This window comes from Melanostigma gelatinosum (genome assembly GCF_949748355.1).
Source record: "Melanostigma gelatinosum genome assembly, chromosome: 19".
Lineage (NCBI taxonomy): Eukaryota > Metazoa > Chordata > Actinopteri > Perciformes > Zoarcidae > Melanostigma > Melanostigma gelatinosum.
In genome coordinates this window covers 17,661,610-17,667,609 of record NC_136652.1, presented here as the reverse complement: position 1 = coordinate 17,667,609, position 6,000 = coordinate 17,661,610, and positions in this window count along the sequence as shown.

The following is a 6,000-nucleotide window of genomic DNA, read 5'->3' as shown; positions in this document are numbered from 1 at the left end:
TCTATTACATCAGACTTTAAAGAAACTGTTTTCCAAGATTTCATTCACACATTTTGACATTTCTGGCCACCCAAATCCAAAAAGCCCATTTTAATTTTGTGTTGGCTCTTCGTCTTGTTTTCGAAGCCAGCTTTAGCAAACATATTACTTGGCTGTGAACAACTCTTCACAGGAAACAGACTGATGGGAATGCAGGCCAGGTGGATGTATCCAACACGTATACCTGAGTGGCCCGTGTGCCCTCTGCAGTAATGTTGGCTTTGTGGCTCGGTTAGGAAGTGATATTGCTCTCATCTTGACTCTGATCTGCCGGTCATGCGGTTCTCTCTGTCACATTGGCACTCGCTGGTCGCTGGTCGCCAAACCACGCTGTCTTGATGCAAGTTCACAGACCTGGAAACGTACTGGAGAGTATAAACACACACACACACACACACACACACACACACACACACTCGCAAACACAGAATTGGCAAAGGCAGGCCAGACAGATGGAAAGACAGCAGAGAGGAGGGAGGAAGTGGAAATTAAAGTCACAGTGTCAGGAAGAACAATTAGAGCTCAGGGATTAATATTACATGCACTCTGACTGAGGAAATAACTGTCAGGTCATTTAACATTATAATGTAATTTTCTGATATTTTTATTATGTTAGACTTAATCAATTCCCCATTAATCACAGCCTTAAGTTGCTGATTGCTTTTATAAAACAGTTACATATACCGGGCATGGTTTCATAAAATAAACCCAAAAAAAGGCAATAATTTAATGATACCAAATAATCATTCTTCCGCCAATTAATGTCAGCAGCTAGCATGGCTGTAGACTCTTAATCTAGCTTAAACTACGTTATAAAACACTTGACAGGAAAGTAAAAGCCTTAAAGTCATATAAGAGAGCGAGACAGAGACAGATCGACAAAAGCCAATAACACTGGGTAACAGTGACATTAAGCCAAAGCTGAGAGAAATACAAAATAGCCTTTAAAACAACGGGGAGCAGCCTCATTTTTCACATGAAATATGATATGGTGTGAATAATTTATCTCCTGACTAACTAACACCATGCATTACTCGCAGTGTTTCCGATTGCCCGACTGACTCACCGACTGACAGCATGATATAAAAACATGTACAGTGATTCAGGGAGATGATGCTTGTGCTTCTGGTCACAGGGCATTAGCAATGGGGCGCTGCCTACCAGACACCTCATGCATTTTTAACCAATCAATGGTTTCTACATCTCGTTCACCTACTCTGTCTGACTCTCCGTTTTCCTCTGCATCTCTCCGTTTTCTTCTTTTCTTCCTTCTTCTTCCTTCACTCCCTTTCTCTCTGCTGTTATGTACTGTAATTGTTTTCTTCCTTCTCTCTCTGTTGCCTTTTATCCTTTAACTGCTGCCAAGTTTATTCATTTGTCTGCTCTGGCTCGTCTCACTCCGTCTGTACACTCAGTCCATCTCGAGCCTCGATATCTCTCTCATCTGTGGTCCGTCCTCCGCTCTTTCTCTGTCTGGTGCTCTTTATTCATTTGTTTCTTCGCTCCAATCACTGCGCTCTCTCTGTCTTCATGCACGTCCTGTCTCGTCTCCTTCATCACAACATGAAAGACTAGGGTAGTAAACGGCCTGCCCTAATTGACTAACTTTGGAAATGTCCCGGTTTACTTTGTCTTAATTAGAATAATGAACATCGTCTGTCTGAGCATCACAGCACAAGTTACAGCACATATTGTAGCACAGTGTGTGTGTGTGTGTGTGTGTGTGTGTGTGTGTGTGTGTGTGTGTGTGTGTGTGTGTGTGTGTGTGCATATCAGTAAGCCTTTACAGGATGTACTCGTTGTCTCAGAGGGGAAACTTGTGAGAGGTGAAATCAACCTGTTATGCACTGATACAATGGCAAATATCCACTTGGAGATAACTTCCTGGCTGCTAACTTGCAAGTGGAGTCTTTGTCTGACAATTCACAGAAGCAGGCGTGGAAGCACAATACAGATAATTGTGGCTGGAAATAGCATTTATTTTTTTCAGTTCACACTTAAAACGAGGATGGCACTTGCAAATGACACGGTAGTGCAACATGTAAACCATACTTTGTTTCATTTTCACCTCTTTACTTTAGATTTCATGCGACTTATAAGTGGAGATGCAGGTAACAGATGTGGACGTAAGAAAGAACTCTGTCCTTGAGAGTCGTTCGGAAAAAAACAAGAACACTGAAGCTGCAGAAGTTAATGTACAGAGATTGACCCAGGGCTGGATTCGATAATGGCACTTTAAGCTTTTGTTGTGATTTAAATTGTACGTTTAGGCTCCGTTTTTGATAAATATATGACACACGCATTGAAGTGTATTGAGCTCCCTAAAGCTACTGCTGCAATATCTAATACCGCTCACAGTTCTGCCTCCAGCCACACACACGACTGAGTACATGCACTCACATGAGCCCTCGCACGCACGTGTACACTCACTTGAAGCCAGCCTATTAAAAAGTAAAAAACGCATTCTGAGACAAGGAGCACAAATAAAACTGATTCAGTGTGTGATTCATTCCACAAATGTCTATATCTGCACGGTAGAGACAAAACACACACACACACACACACACACACACACACACACACACACACACACACACACACACACACACACACATTCTGGCTCTGCCTTTGATTTAGCATGGAAATCTTTAGAAGCACTCTATTTACCCTTTTTTTTTTGTATACTTGCTGAGATTAAGATTCAAATGGATTTCCTAAGGAAGCGGTTGTGTTTAGTGCTGCTGCTGCTTGCTTTGTGTTTTCTGTCGTATTTACACGTCCTTGTTTACCTTAAAGAAGGTGAACTGAATAAAATGTTCAGGGACGTTATTTAAGTGGACTACGTTCTTTCACTCTGCACAATTTGCAAAGTCAAATATTTTATATATATATATATGTATATATATATATATATACGTATATATATTTTTATAAATAATTCAATTAAAAAATAAATACTTTTTGGATTCCTGGAAAGAAAAAGGAAAAGGACCATTTGCCTCATAAAGTCTTGTGCTAGAAGTCTTGTATAAACACAGTTGGTAGCGGCGGAAAACAGTAGGATGCTTATATAATCACTCTGATTATGATGATTTTAGGGTAAAGAAACCTTGGCTGTTGGATCTCTTAAAGGCATATGAAATTATTCTAATTGTGAAATTAATTGGTATCATTTCAAGAAGCCTGAAGCAATGCATCACAAGGATTAAAGATTAAATTCTTTAAAATGACACGATAAGTGGGATGTTAATGAGACTGCAATATTATTTCAACAGTGTAAATCAAAGATGGGGGGGGGGGGGCGGGGGTATTTGTCTCTATTTCTACCCTGAAAAGGTAAAGATGTGCAGTGTGTTGCTTGCATTAAGGAGGATTTTAGCTCCTAACCATTATATATGGTTTTTTTCCCCCATTTGGTAACACAATTGACGCATGAGTGAGAGAATGCTGTTGAGCAGTTTTATTTGACCTTGTTACATTTTCATGGATGACACTGAAAAGCTCCTGTGAGTTTGGCATCTTATGAACTGGCAGCTGTGAACAGAGTCTTTGAATTCCCTTCAGTCCGAAGGTCACACATGGTCAGTAAACGTGCGTCTGCACATGGTGAGCGGTGTCTAGAGACCTTTGGATTCCTAACAGCCACATTGTTGTTCATACTGTGCGTCTGCAGAAATTCAGGTTCCATTGTCGGTGGATTCAGGGTCAGCTTCATAATAATGCTGGTTAAATGAATCTATGTTGACGTCGCCTCCCTATGCACAACAGCAGAACTCCACACGGCGACTTGTCTGTCGTCTTTCCTTTAGAGTGAATCTGTGTTGTCAGATTTGTCCATACTGTTGATGTGACTGCGCCATCTCCACCTCCTCACCCCAGATGGTGACAGGTGTCTCTATCCTTCTGAAATATTATCCTTCATCTTGCTGACACTTAGCTGCAAACAATGAAGCTCTCCACGGCACGTCTTGCCTATGTATGTCCCGACCTAACAAGCTTACGGTAGGTTGGGAATACATAACGTCAGCTGGAGTCAGTGCCAGCAGTCCAAATATGACTGGTGACAACATTGTCACGTATGTCTTAACACAGAAGGAGCCAAACGCAGGACTCGAGGCAGGCAGGTTGAACAGAAAGCTTTAATAACAAAAGCTGGTAAACCAGTAAAAGGCAGGAAACCAAACGAGGACGCCGAGGGATGGATCCAGGACTGTAGATATCAGCAAAGAAAGGCAGACCACCTGACACTGACTAAATAGACAAGGGGCCAATCAACCAATGACACTCAGGTGTGGTGGAAAGACAGGAAGTAAAACCAAACACACAAGAGGCAGGAAACTTCAAAGTAAAACAGGAAATACACTAAACAAACGACCACCATGTGCCGGATTTTGTGTCTGGGTGCATTCACTTCCTGGAGTCTTGTAGCAAGTCAGTAGAATACTTCACTTATATGCTCTGGACCTGATTATTTTTCCTGGCATAAATCAATCTCTTTCTTATAAAGAAAAAAAAGAAAAGCATCGGTGCATGAAAAGGGGAATGGATGGTGTATTGATGTGGCCACAGTCATGATGTACCATTGGCCTTCACTATACGCAATTGGTATTCAAAATAGTCCACTTTTGAGTAGAACCACTTTTTCATTTTAAAATAGTAAAAAGAATACGATTCATATCTCTAAAGTAACGCTGGATCCCGTTGCTTTGTATAAAGTGAAAGTGGTCGCTCTAGGAATGCACCAAGAGAAAGTGTTCAGCCTTCTCTTCAGTTCTCCTCAGCTCTATTTAGGGTTTAAGCTCCTTTCAGCTTATTGTTTGGTTTTTACGCCCCAAAACTGTTCTGTATCACAACTCTCATCAGCGCAACGCCCACTTGTATTCTGCTAAAAGCTCTGATAGACCCACCACCCACAACCGGCACCAGCACCAAACGGCTGCTAGCTAGCAGAGCTAACTGTTAGCAGCCGAAGAGCCCTCAGGAGTCTGTGGAGACCAAACACAGAGCTGAAAGGAGAGTGAACACTGAACTTTTATTTGGTGGCCAAATGAATGCCAATGTGGCTCCGTGTCTGCTGGATGTGTAAATAAGAAAATGTTTGCTGAGTTCAACATTTCGACTTAAAAGGAGGTTGAGTTGAGTTCACAGAGTGGCTCCACTGCGTCAAAGTGGATAAAAAAAATCTATTACTCTAGGACATGTCCTATAGGACATTTTCAAGAAAAGTCAGTTAAAATGCATCAAGATAATGTTTAAGACATTCCTATAATCTCCACTCTTCTGTTTGATAGTTAGCTCCCATTGTTACATCTAAAGCCTTCACATGGACGTGACCTTCTTTCTCATTCTCTCTCTGTCACTTCGCTTCTCCCTCCATCTCTTCCTGACTCCTGTTTTCACCCTCAGTCATTGTCAAAGTGCATCTAAAGTCTGTCAATCCTCAATTTGCTGTGGCGTAAACAGCCGATCTGGTCTCCTCTTCCCTGGTGCAATCACTGATATTCCACGTTCGGGCTATTTTCAACGAGATGTGTCTGCAGTTACATTAGTTTGCAGATAGGACGACGTGTAGGAGGTATAGCATGTCATAAGTGGCAGAAGGTTTGTGTGTTGTACTTGTGTATGTGTGTGCATGTGTGTGTGTGTGTGTGTGTGTGTGTGTGTGTGTGTGTGTGTGTGTGTGTGTGTGTGTGTGTGTGTGGGCTGAGATAGGCTGGCAGCAGCAGGCATCTGGTGACATCTGGTCCAGACAGATAAAGTAAGAAACACGTACTCACACTCTCAGTATCTGGAGGGAGGTGAAGCCTCTCTCTCTCTCTCTCTCTCTCTCTCTCTCTCTCTCTCTCTCTCTCTCTCTCTCTCTCTCTCTCTCTCTCAGTCAAATGACATGTACAAAATGTGTCTTTTCTTATATATTTATGAGTGCCTTTGCTGAAACAGCACAAATTACCACTCCAGGTT